At 41.1% G+C, this 22,597-nt stretch overlaps 1 long non-coding RNA gene and 1 pseudogene across 2 annotated transcripts in view; one reads left to right on the top strand and one right to left on the bottom strand.

Moving 5' to 3' along the window:
• The window catches only part of LOC117810354, a 160,550-nt gene that overhangs the window by 11,245 nt on the left and 126,708 nt on the right, over nucleotides 1-22,597 (bottom strand). The gene's annotated exons all lie outside the window — the stretch shown is intronic.
• Nucleotides 1-22,597, top strand: part of LOC117810314 — a 117,948-nt pseudogene that overhangs the window by 54,733 nt on the left and 40,618 nt on the right.

Raw genomic sequence — 22,597 nt, 5'->3', positions numbered from 1 at the left:
TGATATGATATATGATATGATACATGATATGATATATGATATATGATATGATATATGATATATGATATGATATATGATATATGATATGATATGATATATGATATGATACATGATACATGATACATGTTATATGATTTGATATAAGATATGATACATGATATGATATATGATGATATATGATATGATATATGATATGATGCATGATATGATATATGATGATATATGATATATGATATGATGCATGATATGATATATGATGATATATGATATGATATATGATATGATGCATGATATGATATATGATATGATATATGATATGATATATGATATGATACATGATATGATATATGATATGATGTGATATATGATAAGATACATGATACGATATATGATATGATACCATACTATACGATACCATACAATACTGTAAGATACTATATGATACTATACGATACCATACAATTCATGTTATGATATGATGCAATACACAAACGTTGCGTAAAACTTTAAGTAAGAAAATAAAGAAGCATATTTCTTAAACTCTGCTCCTTGAAATAGGGAAAGTTGTGTTATATTTGTAAGTGTTGTGGCGTTTACTCTCTGCACAAGTCTAGTCATGAGTTGAGCTCATTAAATCTTATCCCTCCCATGTTCCCTCAGCTCCTGCTGGAGGTAAATAACGTTCCTGACCTGTCCGCTGGGATCACCTGCTCATTCGGCCAGCAGGCCCAGGTGGAAGGTCACGTCAACGGGAACAGGGTCATGTGTCTGTCGCCAGCTGGGAAAGAAGTCCCTCAGATACCAGAAGGACAAGGTAAGATATCAAACAAATAAGAAGTAATATATATGAATATACAGGAGGATGGTGATGTCAATGTCAGGTGAATGAAACTCAAAATATCAATATTCCAGACACAAAAAAACAGTCTTCTTTTCAGCCGGACCACCTCGTATTTTCTGTTTATCCAAAGAGTTTGATAAGTACCAAGGAGCAGTAGAATTTTCTCAGAACATATGCACTAATCCCTCAATTGAAGTTTCTGATTGAAGGTTTTCCTCACAACAACAGCACTGTGCCCTTGCAGAGACGCAGACACCAGGTGGCTCTTTACAGAAATGTGATAAAAGTATTAACGTATTTTTTCTCATTTTGACCTCCTCTTTTCCCTCATTGTTTTTGTCCTTTCATCCACCCTCTGTCTCTCTTAACTCTTTTTCACACTACTCTCTTACTCTCTCTCTCTCTCTCTCTCTCTCCTCTCTCTCTCTCTCTCTCTCTCTCTCTCTCTCTCTCTCTCTCTCTCTCTCTCTCTCTCTCTCACTCTCTCTCTCTCTCTCTCTCTCTCTCTCTCTCTCTCTCTCTCTCTCTCTCTCTCTCTCTCTCTCTCTCTCATTTTAAACATTTTTTCTCATACTTTTAATTTTCTCTCTCCATCCTTTCTTTGTGCTCTCTCTCTCCGCCTCTTTCTCAGACTGGGCTGGTGTTGAACTTCGTCTGAACTCAAAGGAGACGGGCCAAATGGTCGCCAGCACGGAGGTGAAGTTCTACAACTGCAGCACACATAAAACGTGAGTCCGACTGCTCCCCTGCTACCCTTCCCTCTCTCACTCCATCCCTCTCCCCCTCTGCGCCCCCCACCTTGATTTGTTCAATAAATGGAAGAGCACAACTTAATTTAGGGCAATGATGTACTGACGCTCGCAGCTCCACTTAAGATCGGGCTGTTAGATAACCTCCGAGTTCAATTTATCTGTCAGGTTTCATTTGAATCAACATGATGCATTCGCCATGGCCTGTTTGTTTCGACTTTGCTTAAACTGGCAGTTTGTGAGCTTATTGCTCACAGCTGTAAACACAGATAACTACAGAGTTTATGTAATTTAATCTTTGCAATCTTTTTTTAATGCATGAACATTTAGAAAAGAGTTTATACTCTTCTTTATGCAACACCTTATACATATTCATACCTGAAGACTGCTTATTGAATCCACTCTTCTCCTAACAGAGCAGCTTTAGTTGTGCAACTAAGTGTGCTTTATTGTAGGCCAGCCGTCCCAGAGGAACCCTAAAAAGATAAGCGTTAGACTTCCCCCTTACTGACTCGTCTTTGTCCTTAGGGGCCCTGCTGCAGAATGGTGTTTGTTAGATACGAGACATAAAGACAGCTTTGATTTTTAGCCTTCCTCTGGTGCCTTGAGAGTAGATAAAATAATGTAAATTAAAGGGGGGCTTCATTTAAATGCTCAACTGTTTTACCCTGCCAATACATAAGCTTCCTAACTGCTCAGGGAAGCTGCTTTGACTTTGAGCCATTATGTTAATGTCAGCTATATTTAACATAAGAACAAATGACAGGAGTGTTTCTGTCTGAATAACAATGGGAAACAGTGCTACAATGCTGGAGCTTATTAGGGGAAATGACGATTATTGGAGCAGTATTTGTCACCTTTAGTTGAAGTCTACAACAAACAGCTGAGTTTACAGTGCAAGACATAACTCGAAACCATAGACTGTATAATGAGTGGACGTAGTGTCCTTGACGTCACCCGTATGTTTCTGAAGGGCTGTTTTAAAGCTGATAGTCGGTGGTAGCCACATTGGAAATGCTGAACTCAACCAAACTTCTATCGAGCTAGTGTGAGGTAAAGAGGTGGGCTTTGAGCCTCCTTGCTAACAGCTACAGTGTTCCCAGCTGTCAGTCAAGTCAGCTGTGCCTCTAACAATGGAAAACTTGTAATCGTAATATCTTTGAAACTGCTGCGTAATCGAAAATGTACCCGCTTGTACAGTGTGTGCCAATCGAGAAATGAGCTATTCAGACTAAACTCATTTTTTGTACCAGGTTGTAAAAATGTTTATTTCTGCTGTACAGATAAGCTTGTTTCAATGGTGTGTATGTGGTTTCCAGTACTTCCGGAACCAGACTCAAGTGGACACTTGAGGAACTGCAGTTTTAATACTTCCACATTGGCTCCAATTCTCACAATTGATTTATCATGCAGCCAGGTGACAATAAAGAACAGAGACTCGGCTTCTTTTTATACGGACGTGCTGCAGTGAGCTCAGCCGTCATGCCAGCTGTGCTTATTTATTCTTTACTTCACTTTTCACTTCACTGTGCTACTGCTCTGATCCTGGCTTTATGGCAGAATTATATTTTGCCCCTGTTAGACATACCAATGTGATAAAGATATGAGAAGAGTGTTAAATAGAACAAAATATAAGAGAATGCATATTATTTATAATGTAGTATTCGTGACGCCATCCATCTGTTTCTGAAGTGTTGTTTTGAGGCCAATCGACAGTGGCAGCCATATTGCTGCTGTGGAGCAATAGTGACATAAAGAGGCGGGCTTTGATCCTCCTAGCCAACAGCTACAGTGTTGCCGCCTGTCAATCAAGTCAGCTGTGCCTCTCATTGGAAGACTCATAATCTCAATATCTTTGAGATAACCGCATTATGAAAAATTCACCCCCCTCACAGTTGAAAGTTTATTCTAGTTGTGTCAAAGAGCTAAAAGCATGCAAAGTCAGATTAACATACAAACATGGTGCAGTATTTTTTGCTGACATTCAATTTAAGTAAAGTGATCACATCAGTGGAAAAAACAGACAACCTCTGGTCACGTTCACAATCACTCTGCAAAAACTGACTGTGACTGTCATCAGAAACTTAGTGTGTCTCCCAGGGCGAGCAGTCATCCGTGTACAACATTCATAAAACAAGTAACAGATTAAACCCTTCAGTAAACCAATTTATCAGCCTGACATTTGCCTCCGTAAAACTTTGTCACCCTTTACGTGACTCATTCTCCTTTTTATCTGTTTAATAGATTTTTTCTTTTTTACATAAGTTTTTTTTTTTTTTTACTGAGTTTACAACTGAGAGCTATACCTGCACACTTCACTGACCTGTAACTGGATTACACTGCATCCTGAGCACACAGAAGCTTCATAAAGGGATACAATAACTCCACCGTGGGAGCCAACGTTTGATTGATGGTGTATCCCAACCCAGGAAATTAGCCCGCAGTGGGTACACATGCCACCTATTCAAAAATGCTCTTTGACTGTGACATGAATGCTCCGGTATCACCATATTAAGCCATTAGAGAGAAACAGTGGGAAGCTCATCACATCGGCCCTACACCAATACGGCCTCCATTAGCTGTAGCGTGACCCTGTGAACCCTTGTGATTAATATTTCAGACCAAACACACTCCAAGCCCTGCACCTCTTCCTCCACCTCCCCCTCTACCACTACTATCACCTCAGCATCAAATCACCCTCCATAATTAATTATCCAGTGTTTGCAGCTCCCTGCCAGACCAGTTCTATTAATACTCAACCCCCAAATTTCTCTCTTACACACAAGCACACGTTTTATGTCCACACTGGCCCTGGGCGGCTAATTAATATCAAAAATTAATGGTGCTGCACTACATTTATTGGCATTTGTAGCCTGATATGAGCTGCAGTATTGGAGCACTGCTAGTTTGCTTTCTGTTCATCTTATTTCAAGACCAAATTCAGGAGAACAGACTGTGATAGAGCCCCGATCTCTCTTTCTGCACAGTGGTACACCTCCATTATACACGGCTGCATCCCTGCCTGCCCCACAGGAAAAAAGAACACGTTCAATTTTCAGGTCTCCAATTGGACTGTTTGGTGAATCCAAAGCAGTGAATCCTCTACATCTACCCTCCCATCTTTTCTGAAAGAGAGAGGTCTATCACAAACACTTCCTTTTCGTCCTGAAAAAAGTGATGAAACCCCGTCCAGCAGCTTTGTTTCCGCAGAACTTTAATCCACAGCTGACCACTGGCTGCAGTTCACTGAACCACAGCCAAAGAAGTTGTGCACTTCTGGCCATCAAATATTCAGCTGGTTCTGTCACAGTTGCTGTCAGACTTTGAATATAATCCAGAGTTTGAGGGCTGACTTTAAAAATGTACTGTTTTCACAGCAGCAAAAACTAGAAATATAAACAAGAGATTTATAAAGAACTGAATGCAATATGAAACAAAATCTCAGGTCGCTCTGTATCAATACGCATGCAACAAGGACATCGTATGTCCTTGTATATCTAATATCTAATATTCTTAACACTGTTAAATCTGTTTAAGAATGCTGCAAAGCAACCAGGACACTTGAATAGTTACTTCCCTGCCAAGTCGTCATCCTTAAGGTCATTAATTGTCACCTGCGACAAAAGAGTATTCATGTTGTCTGCATAGAAACTGCAAACAAATCTGCTCTTTCTATGACTGACAAGTTGAATTCAGCAGGGAGCTTTAATTCTTTAACACTCTTCTTTTTAATGATCGTCACCCAGGAGAGGAAGGTGCAGATGATGGATGGGACAAAAAGAGTGCTTCATATATTTTGACATGCTGTGTCAGTGCACCAGCAGCAGTTGTAAATAAGAGCTTTAGAAGGTGTAATTAAAATTCAGCTGTATGGAGTGATGTGTTCAATTGGTCCCGCAGGTGTCTGTCCTGTGTAAACAGCACGTTTCGCTGCCACTGGTGTAAATACCGCAACCTGTGCACCCATGACCCCAGCAGCTGCTCGTTCCAGGAGGGCAGAGTCAACGCCTCAGAGGTACTTTACACTCACTTTACTTTAAAGATGGTGCAGAGTCACTGTTTCATTACCTGATTAAAGTGTAGGCCACATGCAAATGTAAAAGTAGCCATACTCCAAAAAACATACAGACTCATTGTTTACCACCATGCAAGCAGCTCTTTGAGTCTAATAGAGCTACTTGAGGATGTACACTACCAGTCAAAAGTTTGGAAACACCTTCAAATTCAAGGGTTTGTGCTTATTTGAATTATTTGAAACACTGTAGATTAACACCAAAGACATCAAAACTATGAAAGAACATATATGGAATATTTAATTCACGAAAAGTGTTAAACAAACCAGAATATGTTTTATATTATATTTCAGATTCTGTAAAGTAGCCCCTTTCTCCTTCATGACAGTTTTTCACACTCTTGGTATTCTCTCACTCTGCTTCATGAAGTGGTCTCCTGGAATGGTTTCAAATTAACATGAGCCTTGTCAAGAGTTCATTTGTAGAATGACTTGCCTTAATGTGTTAGAGACCATCAGTTGTGTTGTTCAGAGGTAGGGTTAGTACACAATGGATAGCCCTATTTGACTACTGTTGTAATCCAGATTATGGCAAAACCAGATCATTTCATAGTTTTGATGTCTTCAGTACTAATCTATGATGTCCAAATACTTAAAATAAATAAAAACCATTGAATGATGTGTATGTTATTATGCTCCATAAGTTGTAGAAAAAACATGGACGGCGCAGCAGCCCTCCCTAAAGTGAAGCCACATTTTTTAGATCTCCCCCTAGTGACTGGCTGCAGTATAGCTCATAAAAAACACATCACTAGTCCAATATGCAAGCACCAAACGGGGTGGTATTTTGGTTTCACTTCACAGCAGGATGTCATGAGAACAGTCAATGTCATGTTCTCAATGAAAATGCTACCATGTTCGACATCATGATTTTAGTGTGTTAGCATGTTAACACTCGCTGAGTAGCAACAGCAAAGTGAAACTGGGAACAATGGGAACCTCTTCATTGAACTGAATTGGTATTTCTGTTTCAATAGGAATGCTGATACAGATGTAGCACACGTAACTATACCTGTGTGACACTTCAAAGGCAAAATGACCCAAATGTAAATATAAAGCTCCACTTCTTCGAAAAACAGACAAATATGCTAAAGCTATGCAAGCTGCTTTAAGAGGACGCATTCAGGCAAACTGGTGCTAGCGTAACCGTACCAACATGCTAGTTTTCTGAGGCTGTACATGTGTGTTAACCATGTGTCACATCAGGGTTTTATGTTAACATCACAGGTTTGTATGCTAACACTTGCTAATTAGTAGGCTATAGCTGAGGCCATGGTGTACTTCTTTACCGGCCTTGAACTGGATTTTAATTTCAGTTTAATTAGCGGATTGAAATGGAGCTTTTAAAGTTGTATTTTTGGGGGCATTTTTCGCCTTTAATGGACAGGACAGCTGAAGAGAGACAGAAAATGTGGGGAGTACATGCAGTAAATGGTCGAGACTGGAATCGATCCTGCAACCTGTGCAACTAGGGCTATAGCCTCTGTGTATAGGGCACGCACTTAGACCACTAGGTCAACTGCGCCCCGGAAATTGAGCTTTTAAGGACAATGTTGGCCTAGTGGTTTAAGCGCTCACCCCATGTAAGAAGCTATAGTCCTTGTTGCAGCGGTCGCTTGCTCGACTCCCGGCCTCGACCATTTGCTGTGTGTCCTACCCAATTCTCTAAAGCAAAAATGCCCCCTAAAAATAAGTAACAAAAAAATAGATGGAGGTTTTAAGGACAAAACTAATCATCTCCTCAGGCACAATCATTGATATAACAGGAAAAGTTCAACAGATAAGCATGTATGGTGTAATTAGAAAATACACAACACTTTAGCCTCTGAAGACTAGAGGCTAAATTTATGATGATATAGAAGACATACACCAGAGTTACTTATCTTTGCATGTTTTTAGAGAGAAACCACAATCTCTATGTGGACTGATAATCTTCCTTCCCCATCCTCTGAGCCACGCTGCACAGTACTGAAAAGTGATGGGCATTAAGAGGCTTACAAAGCTACAAAATAAATGAATATCAATATTACTGCAGAAAAGCATCAACAAAAAGTATAGTCCAAAACAATCTTGTGCAGGATTTAGCATACACCAGAGTCTTACAGTCTATAATATAGCTGTGTGGTTGGGAGAGGAGAATTTAGCATTAACATGCAAATTCTGTCTGGATTAGTATGTTTTGCTACATTAATCCTGAGGGTTACATGATTCCCGCATGTTTGTATAAACATTCACATGCATTAATACAGATTACAAAGTTCAGATAGGAAGGACCACACTCATAGGGTGGACAAAGCTAGAGAAACGTATAGAAACTAGTTATGGAAATGCGTCTCATGTTTTATGCATGGGTAATATTGAGGCACAACAGCAGCAGAGGATGAAGACACGCATGTTTTTCTTACTGTGAACGGTGTTTGTAATTATGTTTGTTTGTATGTTGTTTACACAGAACTGCCCTCAGCTCCTTCACTCCGGGAAATTCTCATTCCAGCCGGTGAGGTCCGACCCATCACCCTGAAGGCCCGAAACCTTCCCCAGCCGCAGTCGGGCCAGCGAGGCTACGAGTGCGTTGTGCACGTGCAGGGTGTCAGCCACCGTGTCACAGCGCTGCGCTTCAACAGCACCAGCGTGCAGTGCCAGAACAGCTCGGTATGACCTCAAACACTCCCTGTGGGACTCTCACAGCTGTCAAATGAGGCACACAGCTCGGATGCTGTGTAGGCAAAGTACACGGGGTACATCGCTGAATACCACCCGAGGTGTGAAGCATACTGAGGAGGAGGCAGAGGGAAAGGAAAGTAAGGGTGATGAGGAAAATATAGAGAATGGGAGAGAGGAGGAGGGTGACGGGGAAGGCAGAAATGAAAGTAAGGGCAAGAAATGATAGAAAAAAAACTGTTGTATGGCTAGAATGAAAAGAGAACCATGACTTCAATATAATAATACTTTGTAAGCTGCGTATTGTCTGAATCTAACATCTAGGTGTTAGCTGAGCATACATGTGATACTTTTTTTACAAAGTGACATCTTTGGGATAAAAACTCTTGAGTCTTAGGTATAAATGAAATCAACTCATGTTTCGGCATATGAAGCTGTGGGCAGGTAAACAATCTGTGTGAATGGGAACGGACGTGCTGGACCTCCAGCGGCAACCGCTTCAACTACTCGTCTCATCACTATCACCACTCCCTCATTCTCTCTTATTCTCCTCTATCCCTCTTTCCAGACCCATCTCGGTCTCAGCAGGTGCTTTTCTAACATGAGTCTGGTTCTGCTCAAGGTTTCTGCCTGTTAAAAGGACGTTTTTCCTCACCGCTGTAACTAGCTAAATACTGCGAGGTACAATGCTCATGATGGATGGAAGGCTGAGTCTTACTCTGTCTTGGTGTTGGGTCTCTGTTCATAATTTGACATAGAGTGGTCTAGACCTGCTATGTTTGTAAAAGCGTCTTGAGAAAACGTTTGTTGTGATTTGGCGCTACACAAATAAAGATTGATTGAAGCAGAAGAGACTGAATCATGGACTGGAAAAACAAAGGATGTAGATAAAGAGATATCCTGAAGGCCTTAGATAGGGACTTCTATACTGGAAATGATGACTCAATCTAAGCCCCGCCCCTAATTATGCCTTATTATGCATAACTTGGACTAAATATAATCAAAACAGTTGAGTAATAAATTGAGTTTCCTTGTCTTCTGGAGCCAGCCTCAAGTGGACACTTGAGGAACTGCAGTTTTTGTCTCACTTCACCATTTGCTTCATTTTTCGTTGTTACATTATTTCGAATGTTTGTGTAGTTTTTGTGTCCTCTTTCGGGGTGAAATTATTTATTCAGGCTGAACGCATCACCTGTAATCATTCCCAGCCCCCACTGGCTATGAAATGACACCTATCAGCCTTTTTGTATTAATCTCTTTGAGCATGCATTTGCATAAAAGTGCACCGGGCACTCTGATCACAAGTGTCATCTATCCACTCCAACTCAATTCTCACCTCTAAAGCTGCCAGTCAGACTGGAAAACAACAACCCCAGAGAAGAAGTCTGAGCAGGGAAACACTTTATCACTTACCTGAATAACTGCAAGCTGCGGTAGAAGCCCCTGGAAATTGGCCATTGCTCTCAGCAGCTGTATTGTATTGGTTTCACTTTGCTAGTATTGGTTTTGAGATTGGCTATTGTCAGACTTTGACATCTGAGGTTTCACAAATCAAACATACGATATTCTAAACCCTCGGTCACAGCTCAGGGACGAATGCAGACGATCTCTCACAATGCAAATGACAGGCTAAATTACAATGCGAAGCACACCTTGCTTCACTGTGACAATGAATGAAAAGGCCATTTTCCTCAGATGTGGATGATCGGCCACCCCAGCCAGGGTTTGTGTCTCTACATGTCAAGGAGGAGAGGAGCAGACAGCATGGCAAAAATGACAGATGGTTTAAAAGCCTCGTCTCTCTGCTGCCCTTTCATCCTCTCATTTTCCCCCCACTCTGTCTTTCTCCGTACCTTTTTTTTCCTGTACTCTATCCTCTGTGTCTCTTTGGCTTTCTCTCATTCTGGATCCACTTACCGCGCACTCGCTCACTTTCTGTTTTTGCTTTATAGTACATGTACGAGGGTGTGAGGATCAGCGACCTGGCGGTGGACCTCTCCATCGTATGGAACGGCAATTTCATCATCGACAATCCCGAGAAGATTAAAGGTACCTCTGCCATCCATCACTGCCAGACCAGAGAACTGTAAAGCACTCAATCCACAGGGATAGATGGGTCATAGAGATCACTTCAAGGCTTCAAAGGAGCCTTGGGAGAAGTTCACAATAGCGAGGAGTGTTATCAAAAAGCACCCAATCACTTGTGTGCCCTGGGGGGTGGGGGGGGTGGGGGTGGGGTGAAGGGTGAATCTTCATATTGCTCAGTTTGGTTTCCTCTCTATCATCATGCCATGAAAGCTGTTTGCCAGTCGTCATTGTGGCTTGAACATTAAATACATCCTCACAGTCAAGGATATACAAGTGACGGCCATGAATTTTAACATGCTGTGACATTACTCTGGTGAGTTACTTTATACGAGCAGGAATATGGGCTGCTTACAGGAGGGGGGGATGTGAGAGACAGACTTCAAAGAACCGTTTATTGGATTACTTTGGCATCATTTTTTCTTAATTCTTCCAGGAGGGAATTTACACAAACATGCTGTTTATGAATTTTTTTGAATGCACGAGCTGGCTGCTCCTGGTTGTAGCCAGTTACTACTGGAGCAAACTGCACAGTGCCTTGCTCGAGGATTTAGCCCCTCTGACTGTTTTAATGTTCTGTCATGCTACAGCTGCAAATTAAAATGCATTTTAATGGGGCTGCATGTAATAAACCGCCAAAGACTAGCCCATAATTTAAGGGCCTGTGTCCACTAACAGCGTTTTTTTGGCACTGGCGAGTGCTGGCTTGGCCTTGTGGTTCAAACGTGCACCCCATGTACAAAGGCTATAGTCCTAGTTGCACTAGTTGCTCTTTCGACTCAAAGCCACAACCATTTTGCTTTATGTCGTTCCCCACTCTCTACTTCTCACATGTCCTGTTTTTCTGAAGCCTATGACCCCTATCTCAAATTTTTTCAAGGTCCAAACTACAAATGTAACAAGTTTATGGTCAAGTCCCAAACGTAACATATCACCTCAAATTTGGCGTATATCACTGGGCACTTATGATAATCAAAGCCTCAAAGTAGTGCAGGACAATAATTCGATAACCATAATTATTGTGATATAATTTTTCTCAATATAAATATAACATTCAATAAAAATTCAATATAAAAATAAACCGGAAATACACCCCCAACCACTAAAAGTGGAGGGGGCGCTAATGAGCCTTAAACGTAAGTTGCCAGCCAACATTAAACAGACGAAGAAGATGGCATTGAACAGCCAATCATGTCGCCGGGTGAGAGGTAGGCGGGGCTTAAAGAAGTTTAGAGCAGAATGTAAACACAACTGAAATGAGTGACAGCAACACTGAAGAAAACTCAAAACCTACCCGCTCAAAGCAGAGTCGTTAGTCTGACACTGTGTCGACTCTGCGTTAACTATCAACTATTATATCAACTATAATTATTAACTATACACTTTATTAAATAAGCTTTCAGGATCTGGGTAAAGGAAGAGCACGGAGACAACCTCTGCTGTGCATTTCTAACACGTTTCATGTCCACCACGACCGTAGGACAACTGTGTACTGAATAACCGTGATGCATTCACTGCACTGTGGGAAACAAATCACTCTGCCCGTAACCTTTAGTAATTTAAAGGAGAGAGTTAAACTCAAACAATACTCTACTAAACTGATACACAGTACACAATTTTATATAGCTTTGTTGTAAATTTAAATCATATTATGGTAATAGCTCAATCTGAGAAAATAGGAATCTACAAACAAAAACTTCACAAAAATCTAATTTTACACATAATTGGATGGATTTAAGAAGATTATCAGAAAACTAAATCCAGATACAAGCTAGCAACCTTCTATTTTCTTCAACTTTCACTCAGGAGCAAAAATCTGACTTAAAATTTAAACAAAATAATGATTCGATATTTATTGTAATAATTATCGATAGACTGATTTGAAATATTTCATTGTGATAACATCATTTTCAATATCGCCCAGCACTACTTCAAAGTAATAATACTTACAAGCCAAATGACCAGATATCTTCTCTGTTTTTCCCACAGTGAACCTCTACAAGTGCAGCGCACAGCGGGACAGCTGTGGCATGTGTCTGCGCGCGGAGAGGAAGTTCCAATGTGGATGGTGCAGCGGCGAGGGCCGATGCACCATGAAGCAGCACTGTCCTCCCATCTCCCCCTACGCTAGCCGCTGGCTCAACCTCTCTGCCAGGAATGTCAAGTGTACCAACCCACGCATCACCGAGGTGAGCTGTTTGCTTGGCCTGCAGCCCAGTCTGTAGGTCTATTAGTCAGTCTGAGTGTCAGTTGGTGTTACCATCAAGAATTAACATACAGTGTGTTCTAATAGTGCAGAACAAGATGCAGTGAAATACCTAGATATGAATGTAGTCTCATTTGGAATAAGCAGTTTCCCTTTTAAAGAGATTAACAAACGTTTATAAAATGGGATCCTCAAACAAATATTTCCATTAATGATTCCTTCAACAATACTCTGTAAAATCAGACTTATATAAGGTTTAAGTATTGGACTAGGCAAAGAAGTTGAAGATGGGAGAACCCACGTTGAAGCAGATTCTTACAGAAGCTGAAACTGCTTCATGTCACTCAATGTTGGTGGCCAACCAATTATCTTAAATAAATAAAATAAGTGATGTAGCCATAATGACGTCAAAACTAGTTTGTGGACTGGAGTTTAGCAGCCATAACATAATCAGAAGGGACCATATACTAACAAGAAAGCTTCGTTATCTTACACTGTTAGCAATAGCTATGTTATTAAGGTGCAATCTTAAAGCTCCTGTGAGTAGTTTTCTGACTAGATATGAAAAAATGTGATGTTCTGAAATTAACACTCATACCTTTTTATCACCCACAAAAGCAGATGAGACAATCAGGAATGAGCTTGAGTATTTACATAAGGTTAATTGCAATGCCTGTAAAGCTGCCACTGGGATGATGTCAGGGTATCAGATTGCTAAAAACAGCCCTTGTTTACATCTGACATGGTAAAGAGTGACAGTGAGTTTTGTGTTTGACTGATAAAATGACACAGGATGAATTTAAAATCAGGAAACACTACTTGTACAGGACAAGATAAGAAAAGATATAAGACGTATGACTTTGAACATAGGTGGCGCCAAATCAAAACAAAATGAACCCTCTCACAGGAGCTTTAACTCTCTCTCTCTGTCTTATTGGGATGCTGATTTAGTCTAACCAACAAGCTGTTAACAAAATACAATAGACAGGAGTTGCCTTAGTTTGTTTTCTAACAAATAAATGCCGGAGATTAAATTTGATAGGTAATCTGGTATCGAATTTACCTCCATGTAGCCTCGCCCCTAAGCACACCCTACTCTTTTCTCTAACTGGGACCATGATGTAAAAAATGATGTCGTGCTGAGATGAAGAAGACTTGAAATGGGGGTTGAAGAACACAAACTATTATGTGAATGGTTTCTGAGGTAATATATGAAGTGTAAAGTTTGGTAATTTATTCATAGATCTCAGTTTTCTTTTTGCAACATATGGAGTCACCCCCTGCTGGCTGTTTGGGAGAATGCAAGTTGAAACTTTCACATTACTTTGCTTTTCAGACCTGGAGGCTTCGGGTCTCTCATGCCAGTGACAGCAAATAAATGTAATCTTTTCGACCATCAGGTCTGATTGTTGGGCTTTAGGATTGTTTTGTGTAAGTAATAGATACCTTCTTATGAACGTGTACTTAGGGCTTCTAAACAGCATGGTCTAGTTTTGGTCCTGTTTCTTCATGTTGTTTTACTGTAAGAGCTTTGAGATTAAAAGCTTTGAACAGCCTCCCAAAGCCCATAAATGTCCAGTTAAAAGCCTGTTCTACTTTGTTTATCAGGAAACAGCGTGCCAACAAATCTTAAACTCACACATCAATAATAACCTCCCAGTTTCCCAAGTGACTGTTTACCTGAGACAATCTCGCATTCTCTCCCTTGCCGGCTGAATACTTTAAGTGCCTGACAGCTAAACGAAATCAGTTTGTTGGAGAGTGGTGATGGATCTTTTATGTCACAAACTCCTGTTCATCCTCCTGAATGAGGCACAGTGGGTCAGGCATAGAGATGCAAGGCTCTCCCACTTCAAAGAGCCGCAAGCCTTTGATGTTGCTGTCACATTATTAGTGTTTCTGAAGGAGCTGCAGCAGAATGAATCAAACCGCAGAGTCCTGCTCGGGAGTGCAGGGAGTGCTGCTCTGACATCGCCCCTGTTCTGCTCTGCAGGTCTGAAATGTTTCCTGCTGGGATGGTTAACTTAACACTGAATGGTTTTATCAAAGCTCCTTATTCACTGAATTATTCATTAAAGTTTGTTTTGAATTATTTCAGGTTTTAAGGCTTCTTAACCCTAACCCTGTCTGTGTGAGAGAGTGTCTGAATTTACACAGATTTAAGATTTCATGTTTATACAGAGACGACAGAAGCTACATGTTTCATTGAATGTTGCAAGTCCTGCACATTTTTGCATTTTCTACTAGTGTGTACTTAACCCTTTTAAAAAGAATAAGGCACCTGCATCGGTAGCTTGGTCTCTTTATAGTATCCTTCATCTTTTCTTCGGCTGAAGGTAACAGCACAATGAAGTACAAATATGTATAAGCACTAATCAAACTTAAACCAGAGGAAAGAGAAGCTCTTTGATTGTCTGTAAAGGTTCTCAGTCATCCAGGTCGTGGTAATTCAAAGCTTGATCTGAAAGGCAACTGGACTTGGTAGAAACTGGGCCTCCATCAAGAACTCTGAGAAGCACAGTTCCAGCAGAGAGAGAAACAGCAACAAACAACTTATAAGGGGTATCTGAGAAACTGGGGAGGATCAGCAACAAACACAACATCCAGGTTCATTTCAAGCCCTTCAAAGGAAGACAGAAACTAGGCTATCCAAAGGACAAAACACCTCAGCACAAAGGAGTAATGTAGTTTATGCCATACAGTGTAACCAACTGTACATTGGAGAAACCAAGCAAGCATGGCCCAACATAGAAGAGCCAGCCATCAGGCCAGGACTCAGCTGTAAATCTGCACCTCAAGGACAAGGGACACTTCTTTGAGGACAGCAAGGTTCAGATTTTGGACAGAGAAGACTGTCGATGTGAAGGAGGGGTCAAGGAAGCCATCTATGTTAAACTAGAACATCCTTCTGTTAACAGAGGTGGTGGTCTAAGACACCATTTGTCTCCAACATAAAAAACTGTCTTGAATTCTCTCTCCACACAAGTAAGTCAAGACTCACACCAGAGATCATGTGACCCTAATGACCCATAGCTGCCCCTCACCTAAACGTCTATCAGGAACTAGACTAACGATTACCAAGAAGTAAGCTAATGACTGTCAGGAACTAGGATATGGACCCTACTTACGACCAATTTGACTACCTGAACACACACACGATTGTTAGAAGCTTAAATTTTCTAACTATCCCCCAGTCTGGTTGTATCTGAAGAAGCCATTCGAAGGTGAGGTGAAACGTCTTCAAGGATTTCCACCAAGTCCAGTTGCCTTTTTCGGATCTAGCTTTGAATCTCTTTGATTCTGAAGGTTGCTCACCAATGGTAGAAGCACAAAAGTCACAGAACTATATCCAAATGAGCGATAAATCAATCACAGGAAGGCAAAGTAATCTGTTGTCAGTGTGTTGTTCTCTGTATACATTGCTGCTTTTGCGTGACTTTGATACTCCCATGTGATCTCCATTTGGAGTTTTCCGCTTAGGACTGTGCTGGGCTTCAGATGCGGTTCCGGTGGGGCATGTTGTGCAACATTAGCAAAGCTAAACAGTGGCGCTGCTGGACTACACACGCTTGCTGTGGAACCGAAATTTAAATAACTTCCGCCCAGTTTAGAATATTACAAAAATGTGGAGTTGAGGTCATAGCGTTGCTGTCAGCTACACCTACCTGTCAGTCAAATCAGCCAATTCAGCTAACTCCCCAAACAGTTATCAGTAATTAAGAAATTATTAAGAAGAAGACCAAGATGATGAGCCAAGCTGTAAACATGTCAGCCTCATATTAATCTTAAATAAAACTGTAGTTACAGCCGTTATTTTGATTTTAAATTGTCTTTGTGTTCACTTTTACGAGACTGGTTCATTTACTTGTGCTGACAGCGATCACCTGTATTACAAACCCAACTCCCTCCGGCTGTGTTTGCTTTGTGCGAACAGATTACTTTCTCTATTTAGGAGAGAACGTAGCCTTTTTGGTCTCCAAAGTGAAGCCCAGCAGGAAGGGCCTTAATCATGCATTCTCTCGAATGGCCCACAGGGGGCAAATCAAATGGTTGCAGAATTAAGTCTGATTGTGTTAAACCAGATGGGAAATTACTTCACAGATTTATTAACCGCAGTAAACATTACTGTGATGAGTTTTCAAGTCTTCTTCCCAGCGTGATGTTCAATTTCTAAATGATGGGGCCAATTTAGTGTTTAAGAAATTATACATTAGGATCCAGTTTAAGGCGGGGCTGCATGCGATTGAGAAGTCTCTGTAAAAGTGACCCCTTGTTCGGACTGCCAAACAAAAGAGAGCTTCACAAACCATTTGGTGACATTTTAATTGCTGCGTCCACTTTGCAGCATCCTATCATTTGATCAATATCTCCTCCTTTATATGCAGGTGAGCCCCGTGGCGGGACCTCTGGAGGGGGGCACACTGGTCACCATCCAAGGCTTGAACCTGGGTCTATCATTCTCTGAGCTGCAGGGCAACGTGGAGGTGGCGGGTGTGCAGTGCACCCCACAGGAGGAGGGTTACATCACTGCAGAACAGTAAGAGAGACTCCTCCCTCCTCCCTCTCCTGCACAGACACACATGGATTCATAATGCACTTCACATACACACACGGTACAGAAGCACAAGAAGACAACAAACACACCCAACCTCTTACTAATTCTCTCACAGGCACTCTCAAGTCTGTGAATAAGCCCCGTCCCTGTGAAGCCTCATCAGGTTGTAGGATTGTGCGCGGGGCTTTGCATTGCTCTGGTGCAGTCAGAGCCAAAGGAAGAGACAGTCTTCTTTGTGGCGTTGTCGTTATGAGGCTGTCGGCGCAGCTGTAATTGAAATGCGCTGCATGTCGCTGACTGGAGGGACAATCTGTTAGCCATGTGTTTCTCTCACAGCCATGTAATGTGATTGGGCTCCGGCTGCGGGGACTTTATTTATATCCTTGTGAAAAAAAAAAGAAAAGAAAAAGAAGAAGACCATGCCAGTAGAAAATTGGAAAACTCTGGAGATGTATGAATAGAAGGGCCGGGCAGGAACGATTCATTGGGTGCTTTTATTGTATTGGAGGGACGCAGGGTTCCTGTGCGTTCGGCAGGGCCATTCATTTGGCACACACAGTGCTTTAAAACATGGCATTACAGCTGTTACAGCCATTAATTTCCACATGGGGTCAGTTGCTATAATGACTTATTCATGGTGCACTTTATCTTATTGACCCGACAGGCAATGCTGATTTATTGAAGAAACCTCTGCATTGTCATGGCAACCGGAGGTAATGGTGGGTGGCAATCGTGCTGGAGATGAGGAGGGGGGGCACTTTATCATTTGAGTTATATTGCTGTTATAGGTTTCCCATTAGGAAGAAAGATGGGCCGCTGTATTGACCCACAACTTCTATGAAAGTCTGCCTCAATCACAGCAGCCAGCAGAGGCCATCTTCCCCTGTCTGTGCATGTCATAAGGAACGTGATACAGACCACCAATGCTGCTGCCGTTTGTGTTTCTCCTAGCTTGTGTTGCATGATAATCAGTGTCATGCTTTTTGTTTTTGTGCTCATACATTTTTGCATTTGTCTTTTATGTCATCAGGATTGTTTGTGAGATGGCCGCGGCTCCTAAAGGAAACGCACCCGGTCCGGTTAAACTGTGCATCGATGAATGCAGACCAGAGCTACGCACGCAGTCCTCCCAGCTCTACTCCTTTGTGGTAACTCTGATGCTGAAAAACATTCACTCTGTTTTATCAATGTCAATTATTTCTTTATTTGTTTATTTTCGGGGGCTTTTTTCACCTTTTACTGATAGAGGGAGAGGACAGTGGATGGTCTAGGAAGCTGGGATAGAGTAAGAGAATGACATGCAGGAAGGGAGCCGCAGGCTGGATTCGAACCCGGGCAGTGAAACTTAACCAGTAGGCCAGGTCCGCCCCAAGGGATGTCAAATTTAAGTATTTTTCCTAAACAATTTTTGGAGATTTAACGATTAATCAATAAAAAAAGAAACATTGTTAATCTTATGTAAAAAACAATGCCAAATACGTTTTTTTCCCCCCTAAATTGTATTTTCCACGGCAACAAAATGCATTTAACTGACTGTATTGAATACTGGTACAACATGTTTAACAGGCTGAATATCAAGGCTCATCAAAAATAATCTCCAAGGACATAGTCTTATAAAGTGAAGGCTCATACTACTAACAGAAAAGTACTTCAGACTCACAGTCAGGGGTGTTGTAATGGGGGGAAAAGTGGGACTGACTACCTAGGGCCCAAGTGGGGAAAGGGGCCCTTAATGAGCCTGTAATAAAATGTGTTTTCTACTACGCTTTTATTTTGTTTTGTTATTACCGCAATAAGATAACATAATTCCTTTCTGGAATTTCTTTCCGGCTCCGTGAGATGCGTGTCTCATGCCTAAAGTGGGGAATTGTCTTATTTTCATAGCATCAAGTGTGGCTGAATCTGATTGAAAGTAAACTTTAGGTTTTTAGAGTTTTATTTTACATCATGAGGTTAGAATAAACCAAATAATGCCTCCTTGTTGTTATTCAACAAGTCACTTGGCTACAAATAATCTTGTTTACATAGGTGGACAGTGTGATGGTCAATATTTTGCAGTTACATTTGGAGTAGCTTAGATTTGAGTCAGTTAACCAGGATAGTCAATGTTATATTTTGTAGGGTTGGCTGTGGTGATGGGGCCCACTGAGATATATTTTCAGGGGGCCCAGAATTCCTGGCGACGCCCCTGCTCACAGTATCTAGTTTTCTATATACTTGTTCTTATTGAGAAAAATGAGCATGTGTACTTGGTCAGGTGTCAGCCAGGAGCGCATTGGGTCATAATCAATCCAGCTGGAGAAAAGCCCAGACGGCTCTGATGTTGCTGGTCTGCAAACATAGCGTACTAGCAATTCCAACCAGTCTGTTGGCTTTGTACCCAACGATGGGGAAATGTCCTGTTTAAAGCTGTCAACCTTCATGTCCGTGTCGTTGTTGGCAGCAGCTGTGCATTGATCCTCTTTAAAAAGCGCTCGTGGAGACCTGACGCACAGCTGCAGCCGCCATCTGAGCATCTCCACTGTGTGCAACACCTTTAGTCAGCTGATTCACATTGAAACATGCTTTAAACTTAAAACACCTCCCTGATAGCTGAACGAAATATGAGACGACATGATGTTTGTTCCACGTGATGGAAAATTGACAACAAAAATTCTAGTAAGTTCTTAACAACCAATTAATCGAGTATCGATTAATTGATTACATCCTTACTCTATTTGTTTGTTCTGACTTTCAGGACGGGTGTTGGCAGTGATTTAGGAGCAAGTGAAAGCAAACAATAAATTTGATGTAATAAAGCAGCACAAACTGCGTAGGAACACTTGATGTTGAAGTATAAAAACAGATTCCGCTGTGTTTATCATCATAATGAAGGTTATTTGAATGGCGTCTTCTCTATGAATGGCTAATGAAAAACTGGGCAGCTTTATTTGCTTTTAACGATGCAAAATATTTCCAGTAATATTCTACCTTTTTGATGGGGGCGATATTTTATTAAACATCTCTTTATCTTCATCATTTTAACAGTCTTTTCATAACTTCCTAACACAGTGATTCTATTCAATCAAGGCCATTAGAAGAACAGCTTTCAGAGCTAGATGATTAATAAGACACTTTGCATTCTGTGTTTGACCCGTGTTGAATGAAAAATTGATGAATTTTGGTCCTCCACAGACGCCGTCAATGCTGGCCCTGACCCCAGGCAGAGGACCTGAATCCGGGGGAACAAAGGTCACCATCGTCGGGGAGAACCTGGGTGCTGGGAGCACTGTCACTGTGTACTTTGGAAATCAGACATGTGAGCTGTACAGGTGAGTCTGCTGATGATTGAATCACCTGATGTTATCTTAATGACAGACTGCAAGTCCGAAGCAGAGGTGTGAACCCTCATTTAAAGCCTTAAATTCAATCTGGCTGTCTCATCTTGGGTTTTTGAAACCAGAAGTAAAGATTGGATGAGCGAGAGGACACCAGTCAGAAACTATCTCTCAATTTAAGTTGTGCATGTTTATTTACATGATTAGAAAGTTATTCTTTTGTTACATTGGACATAGAATGCTCCGGTGGCATTTATCATAATATTTGATCACTGATCACATGAACTGTAATGAAGTGTCTGGACTTTTTCTCTGTCCTGTCATTAATAAAAGGGTTTCACTAAGGCCTCATTTCCACTTATGTATGAGACTGGTGTCCTTAGATCCATAAATTAATGGTAAATAGTGTCCAATACAAGGAGGTGTATGTCTTTACGGATGGACAGAAACCTAAATGAAACTAGCTGTAGTCTGAGGGGAGGCTTATTCTGTCTGATAACTGATAAATCTGACTGTATTTAAAATGATACTCAGATTCACAGTGTGTTGAAACTAGATTTACAATTTATTTTAAACATACAAACTTACTTGTCAAAAACACAGGAACTGCATTGAACGCCGTAGCTTGTTAGAAAAGCTTTCAGATTGTCATACAGCCTCTCCGATATCCACTTCAAAAACTAGTCAACTTTTTAAACGTACTCAAGGCTGATCTGAAATATTACATAATGGGTGAGTTTCAAAGTCACATCAATTATCACATAGATTCCCATATAAATGTATGGAATTCGACTGACTTGCCTCTGTTGACGTATGTAAGTGGAAATGAGGCGATAATGCTCGGCGCAACTCAGTTCAGGAGTCTGGCTTTGCAGCATTTTCTTTTGCAGTTGTTTTCTTGTTTTGTGTGTTTCTGGTTGTGCAATGTTTATTGTATTTTCTGTGTGTGGATGCACTTGATGCAGCTGTGCGTCTTTTTCTTCCACCTTTTTTAAATCAGCAGCATGATTCAGCTGTGAAGTTTGTTTTGGACTTTTAACTAGTTTGAGCATTTGAAGCATGTTTCTCCTAAAGTGGTTTGTCATCTGCCCTTGCCGGCCACCGTAGGTTATACATTGATTAGTTTCTTCTGGTTAACAGACCTAGAACTGATAGGAACATGTCAATGGCAGGTAGCCACACCCTAAAGCACACCCTCCCCTTATTCAACTCCCATCTTTGAATCAACAAGCTGTCATTGGATGGCATTAAAGCATATGTGGTACAACTGCCAGTTTTTAGAGCTTCTCGTGGTTATCCAGATTAGTTGGAATTCAAAGATGACGTCTACAACTTGATTTAATCTACTCTAACAGAAACAGAAATTGATATAGAGCTTCATCATTATCAGAGGATAGCCAGTGGGTTCTTGTATTACATTAAGGCTAATGCGGTTTCTTTCTTTTGCTCTCCACTGACATCAATTGCTGCAAACAATCAACCTGCACAGAAACGCCTTCACGATACTATTCAGACTACAACTAACCAGAATACTTCCCAGATGAAAACTTTAGTCCACTACCACTGAGTTTGTTAAGCTACATTTTACTCTAGAGGAAGCCTTTATTTAAAATAAAAGAGCAATACGTGGTATTAAATCAATTAAAACCAAAAAACAAGGCACATTTCCGATTCCATTTTGTAAGATCAGACTTATTTTTGAAGCGCCCTCTTCTGGCCACTTGAAAGAATGCAGGTTTAAGACACTTCTGAAGTCGCTTCACTTTTGAAACCAAGAGGCTTCATCTACTTGTTCTACAGCTGATGTCTTAACCTCATATCCCCTTGGACTCCAGAATCACAGACACTTAACTGAGACTGCCTCCAACAATATTAAAGAATTCTCTAATCTTTATAAAGCACAGGAAGAGATCGCTCTATTTAAAGAAGCACACTTTAGATACAATTAAGTGAACCTTCATTAAGTGAGGAGTCTTAGTAATGATTCGAGGGGAGGTGATGAAACCCACAGTGGTAGGTATTGTTCTCTGTGTATTTATAGAGATCTATTTTAAGTTCAAAAAGCCTCACATGTTGGGAGTCAGGGGGGTGAGGAGAGGAAGCCATTAGCT

This window comes from Notolabrus celidotus, chromosome 1, assembly GCF_009762535.1.
Source record: "Notolabrus celidotus isolate fNotCel1 chromosome 1, fNotCel1.pri, whole genome shotgun sequence".
Classification (NCBI taxonomy): Eukaryota; Metazoa; Chordata; class Actinopteri; order Labriformes; family Labridae; genus Notolabrus; species Notolabrus celidotus.
Note: the sequence above shows the minus strand (reverse complement) of the source record. Positions and strands in the feature narration are given on the sequence as shown.